We start from the raw sequence: 12,529 nt of genomic DNA, 5'->3' as shown, positions 1-12,529 counted from the left end.
ATGTAATTATATATGTGTTTTCCGATGGTCTTAGGCGGCCCTGTGAAAGGGTCATTCGACCCCCAAAGGGATTGAGACCCACAGGTTGAGAACCACTGCTGTAGAGGCTTGTGGCCTAGGAGCAATAGACTATACCATATAGCATAGGTGTGTAGTAGGCTATAACATCTAGGGTTGTGTAAGTGCACTCTATGATGCTCACATATGACAAAATCACCTAAGGACACATTTCTCAGAATGTGACCCCATCCTTAACACATGACTGTATGAATGAGCATGCTAAGGAAGTCAAAACTAAGTAGTTGATTTCAAGCAATTGCAGGCTATGTAATTCTCATGGCATTAGGTAAGAGCCAAAATGAAAGTAGATCTATATGTAGCTTTTCAGCTTTAGGCCTCAGCTACCCTGGCCTGAGTTGCACTCCTGACTGACTTGCCCAATCTCTTTCTCTTTTATAATAACACTAGAGGCCTGAGGTACAAAATTCATGCAAGAGTAGGCCTTCCTTCCCCCAGCTGCTGGCACTGGCTTCCCTCTGGCACCTGGGTTCCGGGCTTCCCTCGCAGCCCTGGCTTCGTCTGGAAGGTCATCTGGAAGGATATCTGGTCTAATTAGCATATTACTCTTTTATTATTATAGATAAAATAATAGACTTGAATCTTAATCATTTTTTAGTACCATATATATTTTTAACTAAATTCCAGACTCTATTTGGATTTCACCAGTTTTTCCATTAATATGTACTTTCTGTTCCAGGATCCAGTCCAAGGTACTACATTGCATTTAGTCATTGTGTCTTCCCAGTCTTTAGTCTGTGACAGTTTCTCAGTCTTTCCTTGTTTTTCATGACTTCAGTAGCTTTGAGTACAGCCAGATAGGATCATCCAGTTATGGGAAAGACTCTCGTATTCAGGAAAGTAAGGCAACAGGAATAACTCTATTTCTTTAAAAAAAATTTTTTTAATTGATTTTAGGGAGAGGAAGGAAGAGGGGGAGAGAGAAACATCGATGAGAAACATCAGTCGGTCTCCTGCATGCCCTCCCTACTGGGGATCGAGTCCATAACTTAGACATGTGCTCTAACCAGGAATCAAACTGGCAACCTCTCTGTACATGGGATAACACTCACCCAGCTGAGCCACACCAGCCAGGAAGACCTCTATATCTGCTTTTGTTTGTTCATGTAATATATACCTACATCTATTATGCTTACATAACAACATACAACCTTAGTACTTTGCCATAACAGATTTCTTGGGTACCAGTTTCTAAGTGGTTGTGATTCAGAAGAGTGTTAGAACATTGCAATTCTGAACCACGGTTTTAATATATATATCGTTTTTATTTTTATAATGGGTTAAGAGCTGGGCTGAAGTGAAAGAGTAAGGAAAAAGGAGAGATTAGCTAAAAGGGGCAGTAGATCAGAGAGGGACCAAGGTGAATGAAATGACATATAATGGAGGAAGAGGAGTGGGGTAGCTGCAGGGAAGAGAAGTAGGAGTGGATACTTTTTGTTCATTACTTTAATTAATACTTTATTGAGTGCTTCTGGTATGGCAGATCCAGTGCTAAATACTCAAGATAACTGGGGGTAGGACAGCACTAAACAAATGAACATGCAGATAAGTACATAATAATTGTAATTTGTGGTTAGTTCTATAAAGAAAAAGTAAAATGTGCTGGAGAGATTATGAATGGGAGGAGCTGCTGCTTTTGGTTGGCTGGGATGGCGAGGAAGGCTTCTCTGAGTGACACTGAGCTGTCTCTTTGGCTTTTGGGCACCCTGCACACTTTCTGTTCATAGCACACATGTGCCTCTTTCTCCATAGGCACTGTGCTTATTTTTAGCTCTGGGTCTTTATATAAGACTAGAGGCCCAGTGCATGAATTCATGCACTGTGGGGAGGGGCTGTGGGAAGATGGCCGGCTGGCCCTGCTGCCTGCAGTGCATGTCATAGCGACATGTTGTTCCAGTTGCTTAGGGTTTTATTTATATAGATTTCTTCCCAATATGCCCTCCTCTTCACCTCCACTTGTGGAAGTGCTACCTCTTACTCAAGGATTTACTCAAATCCCATCTCCTTTATGAAGTCTTCACTGTTGATTTATGCCTGTGTTTGTCAGTCTATGGTGTTTGAGCATATGGTGTTTGAGGGTAGGGATATTTTCTGTTTATATTTGTGTGTCCTCACTTAGTCCAGCACAAAGCCAGAATTAATAAAGGTTAGCATCAATCTGTTCTGAAGTGTTAACATTTGGATGATGGATCTTAGAGCAGTCGGGGAAGGTCCAGTTTTTTTTTGTTTTTGTTTTCTTAAATCTTTTTGTGACATAATTGTAGATCCACATGCAGTTATAAGAAATTCAGAGAGATCCCATGTACCCTTTACCCAGTTGCTCCCAACAAATGAAACAGCAAGATTTTTCTTCTTTAGCCTATTTATATGATGGATTGATTTATTTTTTAAATGAAACTGTCTTGCAGTCCTGAAGTGAACCTCACTTTTTATATATTGCTGAATTCTATTAATATTTTGTTAAGGAGTTTTTGCATTTATATTTATGGGAGCATTTACACTATAAATTTCCTTCTCAGCACTGTTTCAGCTTTGTCCCACAGATTCTGATATGCTCTCTTTTAATTTTCATTCAATTCAGTGTATATTTTTATTTCCCTTGAGACTGATGGAGTAATTAGAATTTAGTTGTTAAAGATCCAAATGTATGAAGATTTTCCTATTTTTCTGTTTTTGGTTTCCAGTTTGATTCCATTCTGATTGGAGGACACACTATATGATTTCAGTTCTTTTAAATTTGGTGAGCCTGCTTTATGTAAAGCTCAGTATATGACCTGTCTTGGTATATGTTCCATGGACACGTGATTAGAATGTGTTTTCTGCTGTTGTTGAATGGAGTATTCTGTAAAGATCAGTTAGATCCTTGATGGTATTGAGTTCTATACCCTTGCTGCTTTTCTGCCCAGGTAGTCAGTCCATCAGTTGTTGAGGAGGGGTTTTGAAATTTTCAACTACATTTGTGCATTTGTCTGTTTCTCCTTTTGAGTTATATCCATTTTTAGCTTTACATAATTTTGCAGGTCTCTGGTGCATACACATTAAGGATTGTTGTGTCTTGGTGGAGTGACTCTTTTTATCATTATATAATGTCCTCTGTCTCTAGTAATTTTCTTTGCTCTGAATTCCATTTTATCTGATGTTGACATAGCTACTACTTCTCTTCCACTTTTAAAAAATATATTTTAATTGGTTTCAGAGATGAAGGAAGAGGGAGAGAGATGGAAACATCAATGATGAGAGTCATTGATTGGCTGCCTCCTGCACGCCCCCTACTGGGGATTGAGTCCACAGCTTGGGCTTGTGCCCTTGACCCGAATCGAACCCAGGACCTTAAGGTTAAACAGTGAATGAAAATTTTCTGGGAATGTTGTAACATATTTTTCCATTCCTAGGAGTTAGCTTGTTTCTCTCAATAAACACTTTACCAATTTTTACAAGTCCCCATGCATAGCAGTGACTTTTAAAGGGTAAGAAAGTAGTAGCACTGTCACAGTGGGAGGCCTGACCACTTCAGAGATTGAAGTCCATATTTTGCTCATAATAAGACTGCAGCATTAATTTTAATTATTTTGAGTGTTTCCATGAAAGGGAACACTACCTGAAGTAATTAGGGCTGTTATAGGGAGAGGACCCATGAGAATTTCAACGTTTACCCAGATTAAGGGCATAAGAGAACTGGACTAGAAAATGGTGGTAAGACGGTCTCTGATCTGAAACTTGGGTGGGGAATAAGAAAGTAGGGGGAAGAAGAGGTGGTTAATTGTAACCTAAGAGTCTGTGAACAGGGCTGGAAATCCTTTGATGAGCAACCTTGGGGTCATTTCAATGCTTGAGATAGAAAAACACTCCTGGAGAAGAAAGAGCTTTGTGGCAGAGCTTTTGACTGGAAACACCCTTAAGTTGGTGGAGGGAATGCAATACTGGCAACTTATCAGCTGGTGCTCCCCCTGCTGTGGGCTGTTGCTTCAGAAGGGAAAGTTTGAGGAGGAGGAGGAGTAACAGAACAGTGAGCTGGGTCTAAGAGGCTGGGATGTAGGCTATTGGTAATTGGAGATGGGGTTACAAAATAGTGTGTATAGCAGTGACCAGTGCCAGGCACCGTGCTGAGTGTTCTACTTATATTTAATCTTTGTAACAGTATTCTCTTATCATTATCCTTGCTGTCCACATGAAGGAACTGTAGCACAGAGAGGCTAAGTGGTGAGGCTGAGATCTGCACCTGTCCCTGTGTATTAACATGGCAGTCTGGTCCCAGAGTCCATGGTCTCACCCACCAAGCTAGATGGACTTGCTAGGATAGTTTTGGCAAGATTGCTAGGCTGTGAATAACAAGCAGAAGAGGATGGATGCTATTTGGAAGGCAGTAGGGAGCCATTGAAGGGTTTTGATAAGAATATTGATTATTATGATCAGAATTAAGCTCCAATGTACATTTAAATAACATGATTGTTATCTTAAAAGACTAGGTGTAGGAAATGAGTCTAAAGCACTAGTTCAGTTGACTGTGTGTATAAGAGCATACATGTGCATATTTAGAGATGGAATCAGATCTTCCTTTCAATGGGTCAAGAGGGAAGTCAGTCACTCCACCTCCAAGAAAATGCCATCATTAGCAGCAATGGGAAAAAAAAGCAGAGTTTGTTTAAGGATATTAATGAACGTGTGTCTTGAGACTTGTCCAGCTGCAGGTGCCAGAGAGAGACTGTAGGTGGAACTAACCTGTAGGCATCATAGTTGTGGAACTCGATCTTGGGAGTCAGCAGTGAGATGATGGAAATAGGGAGTGGTAAGGAGGGCTGAGAAGTAGACCTGAGGGGATGTTTATGGTTGGGACAGAGGAGGAAACAATCCTTTACATCCTCATACACAGTGAACAAAAGAGACCCGGTGCCCGCCTTGTTAATTATACAACTTAATGGAACAGAAAAAGGAGAGACAATTACGTAAATGGGGGAAATGACATTCCAACAGAGACCAGAGGTCAAAGCATTAATACAAAGAGTGCGGGCAAGAGGATTCCAGGTAAAAAGAAGGGTATGTGCAGAGGCCACGTGGCAGAAGAGAACTGATTCTGTTTAAGGAACTGAGAGGTCAGTGAGGCTGAAAGGCCACTGGTGGAGTCAGATGAAGGGAGAAAAGTCATTATGGGGCAGATGATGCAGGACCTGTGCTCAGTGCTAGCAAAAGGTTCTGAGCACCAGAGAGCCCTGTTTGGAATTTTGAGCAGGTCGCCCCTCTGCCCCATGGAGAATGGATTTGGGCGAGGGTAAGATGGGTGAAGGGAGGCATGTAGACCAATCAGGAGACTCTTGGACTAAAGTGGTGGCAGTGGATCTCTGAGGCCGAGGAGGCTCCAGTGTTTCTCTCAGCAAGCTGCTCTGCTGTCCCTGGCCTTCCCCTGGATGCTGCTGTTTTTCCCCTCAAATCATGGTATCATGTTGACACTGTCAATTTATCCACCTGTGTCCCTTCTGGACTGACAGTGAATTCTTTTTGCAGGGACCATCTCTTACTGGCCTCTTAAGCACCAGTACTACCACCCGAGAAGTGATCAGTAAATGGTGAATAAATCAGTGTACTTACCTTCAGAGATGCAGGACGAACTCTAGTCAGGTTTTAGACCGAGTCTTTTTCCTGTTGTTCTCTCCCCCACCCCGCACTCCCACCCCCAAACTTCAAGACATGAGTTGGCCAATAGCAGTATTACAGGGAGGATTATGATGACTGCTTGGGGCCGCATGGCATTCAGAGGTGTTCTCAGATGTCTGACCCTTGGAGGATTTACATGATTTCCTCGGTAGGAGAATTAGAAGAGGCAAACTCAGGAGCCCCAAGGGAGGAGACCTTATGAGGAATGACTGGCATTACCATCCAGCGCTGCTTCCTCTGCTCCTATAGTTTTAGCAGAGAGGGAACAGCAGAAATCTACCACAGGGGGCACGACTGAGGGCCTGGTGGCAAGTGGTGACCACAGTCTGGTCCTTAAAGTATTGTGGGGAGGAGGAAGGGGGAGGGTGTAACTTGCATTGTGGGTAGTTGAGGAGAATATTTTTTAGAGTAGGAAGGATCAGAGCCAATTATTTGTAAACAGTAGGGTGTGACCCATGAGAGCCAAGGAAGTAAGGTGGATGAGAGTCAGTGTGGGTCTGACAGGGGACAAGGAGAGGGTATGGTGATGCCCTGGAGATGACAGATGCCCCACTGTAGTGCTGACCATATCAGCTCCTAGGATTTTTCTTTTTGGGTGTGCTCACTTTCTGCTGGCAGGGGATTCTGTTCGTTTTACCAGAGAAGCCAGAAATCCTGATTATCCAAGTGAAATGATTTTTTATTGTTCTATGAATATCCAAGTTCTATGAATCTTTTTAGGGGGGAGGAGAGGGACAAAACCTTCATCTCTGGGCACAGTTTGGCCTGAATGTGACCCTGGGAGGAAGAGCTGGTGGAGTTGGTGAGAGAAGGGAGGAGAGGAGTATTTGTGGAACAAGACTTCCAAGGCTCTGGGAAGGGATGCAATTAAATGCACAAGTGGAGAGCATCCTCTAGAGAAGGAGGAAAGACTCCGAGAGGAGCCGAGGGACTGAGGTGAAAGTGAGGTGAGGGCACTTGAGTCTGAGGAGGTGAGACTTGGTAGAGTCAGAGGGCAGGACTGTGTCAGGTGGTCAGTGAGAGAGCGCATGTGTGTGGGGTCAAAGGGGAGTACAGGAGAAGAATGAAATGTCCTGAGCAGTAAGGGCTCCATTGGGCTAGTTAGCTTAGGTTTACAGTGGGCTCAGCCAGCCTTGTTTCAAAACTTTCTCTGTGGTGTTAGTGTCCTGGAAATTGAAGCACAAAAAGTGAGTTAGTGGGACTTGTCTAGGGTTAGAAATTGAAAGGCTGAAAGGTCCATTAGGTAAGGGATTTTTTTGTGTAACTTCTCAGTTGGTATCTAAGCACATGAAGCCAGAAACCTGCTTAGGTGGGAGAACAGAAGGTGACGAGGAAGCAGATGGAGAAGAGCAGGTTTGTCGGGGCGAGAGAATCTAAGTACCATATGGTCAGAGACTGTGGTTGGGTTTGCGTCTGGGTTTGATTTTGACTGAAGCGTCAGTTTAAGATATCCATAGGCAAGTTGGTGTTGGGTCCCGGGACAGAAGACGTCATCACCAGGTTCTGGGCTGCTGAAGACAATAACTGTGTTAGAAGGCAGCTTAAGAGTTGCAGCCAATAGGGTGGGTAGGGGGTGGAAGTGGGGAGGAAGATGGTGAATCTAGTGCTGGCATCAACACACTGGGAAGGTGGAAGGTGCCTTCAACATCAGACTCAGAATATAACGATACATCTTTTGGGAGTGTGATGTAGATGAAGTAGCAGATTTTGACTAATCCATAATTCTAATTTAACTATTACAACATGCTATTATAACATTACTAGAGGCCCAGTACACGAATTTATGCACCGGTGGGGGGTCCCTTGGTGTGGCCTGTGGGGATTGGCTCGAAACAGGCAATCAAACACTGCCTGACGCTCTTGCCTGCCACTTCTGCTCATCCTGGCCCTAGTGCGCCTGCTGTGGGCTCGCGCCCAGTCAGTCCCAAGCAGGAGAGGCTCGTGCTGCCACAGCGGTGCTAACCAGCAGTGAGCCCTGTGTCTGGTGCCCGTAGGTCAGCTGAGCGGTGCTCCCACTGTGGGAGTGCACTGACCACCAGGGGGCAGCTCCTGCATTGAGCATCTGCCCCCTGGTGGTCAGTGTGTGTCATAGTGACCGGTCTACCAGTCGTTTGGTTGCTTAGGCTTATATAGAGAGATGGGAAATATCCTACATAAAACACTCTCCATACTTAACAAATAATCAAATAATACGTGAGAAGATTTGGAGTGATCCATTTTGCTTAGGGCAGGCAGGGTGGAGTCCGTGTGATTCACTTCAGCCACACCCACAGAGATGCTCAGTTACAGCCCTGACCTATTCTGATCTGATTCACTAGCAACTCCCAGACTGTGAGAAATGGCAGTGAGTAACCCAGTCGTGCTGTCACCTGGGAACTGGAAGTACATGCAGAACCACTTGCTGAGGAGTCAGGGGCTTGGAAAAGGTCTTTAGGTTTCCCTTAAACTTTCAGCAGCGGAAGAGCATCATTTTGTGTAGTAAACTGACCATAAACCTATGTCAAGAAGCTGCTGCTGTTAACTCACCACCCTCCTAACAAAACTAAACAAAAATGATTAGGAATTTAGGGATGCTTTCATCTCATCTGATGTTCACATGCATAAAAATACTATCCACAGAGTAAGTAGAGTGTAACTTTTTTTTTGCATTATTGAATAATGGGAATTTTTTTTAAAATAGAAAAAGTAATGTGTATGTGGGAAAATATGCTGATAGTATCAAAAGGTATACAGTGAAAAGTAATTCTTCCATCCTAGTATTTATTTACTTAAACATAAATGGGAGTCTTATGTAGTTTTGGGCCAGATGAAAGTAGCTTCAAGTGTGTGTATGTGAGAACTAGAATATTACGAAGGTATATGATTACTGAGCTAGAGGGGAAAGAAACCATCATGTGGTTTTCTGGTAGTCATTTTTTTTTTAAATATATTTTATTGATTTTTTACAGAGAGGAAGGGAGAGAGATAGATAGCTAGAAACATCGATGAGAGAGACATCGATCAGCTGCCTCCTGCACATCTCCTACTGGGGATGTGCCCGCAACCCAGGTACATGCCCTCGACCGGAATCGAACCTGGGACCTTTCAGTCCCCAAGCCGACGCTCTATCCACTGAGCCAAACCGGTTTTGGCGAGGGTAGTCATTTTTTTAAAAGTTAATTTTGTGGTGCATTTTGAGAAATGGAAGAAGCTAAGGAAGTGTATTTTGGAGAGCGGGGGTGCTGTGAAGATCAGGGAAAAGAGGAGAGAGTTTAGGGAGAAGGTAGGACACTGGGTGTGTGATATAGAGAGAGGTTAGGGTAGATTATGTCATGAAGTCAGGTAAGGTGTGTATCTGAGTCCTGAATTAGAAAAACTTCTCCAGATAGCTAAAAGCAGTAGCTTGGTCAGATTGGGTGTGAAGATACAAATAGGTAGACAAGTCAAAGTAGACTAGGATCTAGTGATGTGGACTGGGATAGTAAAAATAGAATTCCTAGAACAAATTGTTGAGGACCTTAAACCCATATAAGCCACCTGGATAACTTTTATACTGTTCTCTGATTAATCTCTGTCCTTAAATACTATTGAATTGTAATAGAATTTCATTATGAATTTGAACCTTCTATGTGCTAAAGTGTAGTGAACTAGGAAGAAGGATTTCTACCAGAGACTGAGTAAGGTGGGGAAGGCTTTCCCCTTTGTATCCTTGTATAGATAGCAGCATTGAACTTGAACTCTATATCTTAGAACTCTTTGAAAGAGGTCTCATAAAAACACTTACCCTAGAATTTCACCAAGCAGAAAGTTTCAGTGCGAAGTAGGTGGGCTCTCTTCCTCCCATGTAACTTGCCCGGGTTCCCCAGACCTCTGAGGCAGTCTCTTATATCCGTGCACAAGAATAAACCTTATCCCGTTTCTCATCACATCTTAGCCTTCTGCCTTCTTGAACTTTCTAAAACATCTTTCTAAGACTTACCTTTCTCATCTTCACAGAGCCCCACTTCCATTCTTGAGTCCCAGTGCATTCATGCTGTACTCCAGGGACTGATCTTTGTTCACTTCTTATTTGGGTACTTTGGGTGAGGCAGCAGAGTCCAACTCTAATTTAAGTAGGAGGTAATTTATTGGAAAGGAATTGGAAACTTACAGAACTATCCCCACTGCTTGGGAACAGGTGGAAACGTAAGGCAGCTTCAGGGAGCTGCAAAGCAGAATTTTAAGAATGATCTGATGAGAAGGTCACCCCTGGGATGAATGACCGTCTCCTGAGTCTTTCATCTTTGCAAATTACTTGCTCATGAGACTCCTAGAGAGCACATCTGATTGGCTGAATGTAAGTCACGGTAGGTAGACCAGAGATTTAGTTTAAAGAACCTCCAGGAATCCTTTTGGCCTCCATAGTGGGAAGGGAGATTCATCAATTTACAGTCTCAGCAAGATTATACAAGGCAGTGCAGAAGCAATTCTCCAGTAGGAAATTAGGAAATGGGAATAGATAGATAAATGCTGGGCAGCTAAAAAGGAATGCCTCCTTTTCAACATCAAAAATTTCTCCACATCTTAAGTAATTTACTTGTGTGAGACAAGTAATAGATAGAATTTACTTAGTGCTATGCTCAGTATTTATACCGTGCCTGGTCTCATGCCTTTACATGCTGCCTGTTTTGTTGCACTAATCTTGTGATGTTTGTAGGTAACCACTTGGGTGAACCACTACCTGATAGTAGGTATCAAAGCCAGGCACAAATCCAGGTAGTAATCTGGTACTGCATTGCCCTATGCCATTTAAAAAATTATTATGGATTAGTTGATACTTTTAAATAAGTTTGGATTTTATTAATTTTAGAGTATTTGTGCATATTTTAAAATGGTACCATGTTTCTCTCTCTCTCTCTCTCTCTCTCTCTCTCTCTCTCTCTTTCTCTCTCTCTCACTCTCTCACACACACACACAATTATGTAATTCGGAAAAGAGTTAGGCTCTTTTGGCTGTCGATTACCGATCACTGCCTGTCCTTGTAGTACCCTGTGGTTCTCTCCCAGTCCTGGCCTCTCTTCTTCCCTGCTGTGTGGCAATCAGTGGTGGACCAGAGTAATCTAAGGTAATGATGGTAGTCCCATCCCCCTTGCTAAGAATTGATTTAGAAATAGTCATGTTACCATTTTAGACTGAGAAAATTTGCAGAAGCTTCTGGAAAAGACTTCTTTCTTTGTCCAAGGCCACCTCTCTCATGTAGACATTGTCGTACATGAATGTGAGGCTCTGAGCTGCTGCAGTAATCTTGTTATCAAACCCATGAAGGCAACCAGCTCAGGAAGGTGACAGAACTGAGAGAATCACCGAGGGATGGAGCTGGAGCTGCTAGGTTAAGCCAATCCTGAATTCCACCCCACTCCTGGACTAACAGTTATGTGAGTCAGTAAATTTCCATATGTTTAAGCCATTTTGACGTGTGATTTCTGTTCACTTTATGACATCCAACTGATCGCATAAAGCAGAATTGCAATGGGAAGAGAGTTTTCTTCTGCTGGATGTTTAAAGTAAAATCACCAAAATAACATTAAATAGGCTAGTAGCCTAACCTGGAAAAATTAGAGTCAAAAGACCTGGGCTTAGGTCACCAGACCTAAATTTCCTATCAGTAGTAACAGGGTTGCCCTGGATGAGCTGTAATGTACTTTTCATCTAAAATGTTTTCTAATTTTGGAACCCATGAAAACTATCTGGTAAACTTAATTAGGATTTAAGGAGGTGGTTTTTAAAAACCAGTGAGCCATCTCAGCTTTTTACTATAATCTAGTAGCCCCAAAACACTTCATTTCTACAACTTGTCTCTAAGTAGCACTGGTAAAGTCTTTTTAATCCTCACTCGAGAATGGGTTTTCTATTGATTTTGAGAGTGGAAGGGAAGAAGGAAGAGGGAGGAGAGAAACATCAGTGTGAGAGAAAGACATTAATTGGTTGCCTCCTGAATGTGCTCTGACGGGCTGGAGATCGAACCTGCAACCTAGATACATGCCCTTAACTGGGAATTGAACCTGTTACCTTTTGGTGCACGGGCCAACACTTTAACCACTGAGTCTGGTAAAGTCTTTTAACAGTGTTATTAAAACTTTTTTCTTTCTAAGGGCTTAAAACTAGTAGTACTTAAAAGAAATTGGTTTCATAAAGATTTTTCAAATTTTGTTCTTTGTCTCTCTGTTCCTTTAACTTTTTGTTGTGAACATTTTCAAATACATACAGAAGTAGAGAGAACTGTGTCATGAACTCCCACATACTCACCTCAGTAACTGTCAACACTTGGCCATCTTTAAACAAGTGGCTGTAAGTGCTTACATTCGGCTCTTCTCAGCAGGCTTTTTTCCAGCTAAACTTCAGAGCTAAAGTAGGTCTCCCTTGTTTTAAAGTTTCACTTTTTTTAATGCTATCTTTTTTAACATCAAAAGAAGTTGCAACACTGAAAACAAGTCTTTATATTAGTAGGTGTGGTCAAACAATCCTCCTATATAATAAAGAGCTAATATGCAAATGGTCGTCACGCCCTCATGCCATCACACCATCACAGCTCAGACACTCAACACTGGGGAGAGAGGAATGGGGACCAGCCAGGCACAAATGAGCTCGTGAGAGAGGAATGGGAACCGGCCAGGCTGCAGCCCAGGAGAGGAACAAGCTGTCTGCCCCGCAGTCCCGAGCGCCTGCAGCTGTGGCCTGAGCGAAGCTGCCCGCCCACAGTCCCCTGCGGCTGTGGCCAGCCCGGGCGAAGCTGGCCTGGGTCCTGGATGCCTGTGGCCGGCCATAGGGAGGGAAGCCTGGGTCA

This window comes from Myotis davidii, unplaced genomic scaffold (assembly GCF_000327345.1).
Source record: "Myotis davidii unplaced genomic scaffold, ASM32734v1 scaffold259, whole genome shotgun sequence".
Lineage (NCBI taxonomy): Eukaryota > Metazoa > Chordata > Mammalia > Chiroptera > Vespertilionidae > Myotis > Myotis davidii.
The sequence above is the reverse complement of the archived record's forward strand: the minus strand, read 5'-3'. Positions refer to the sequence as shown.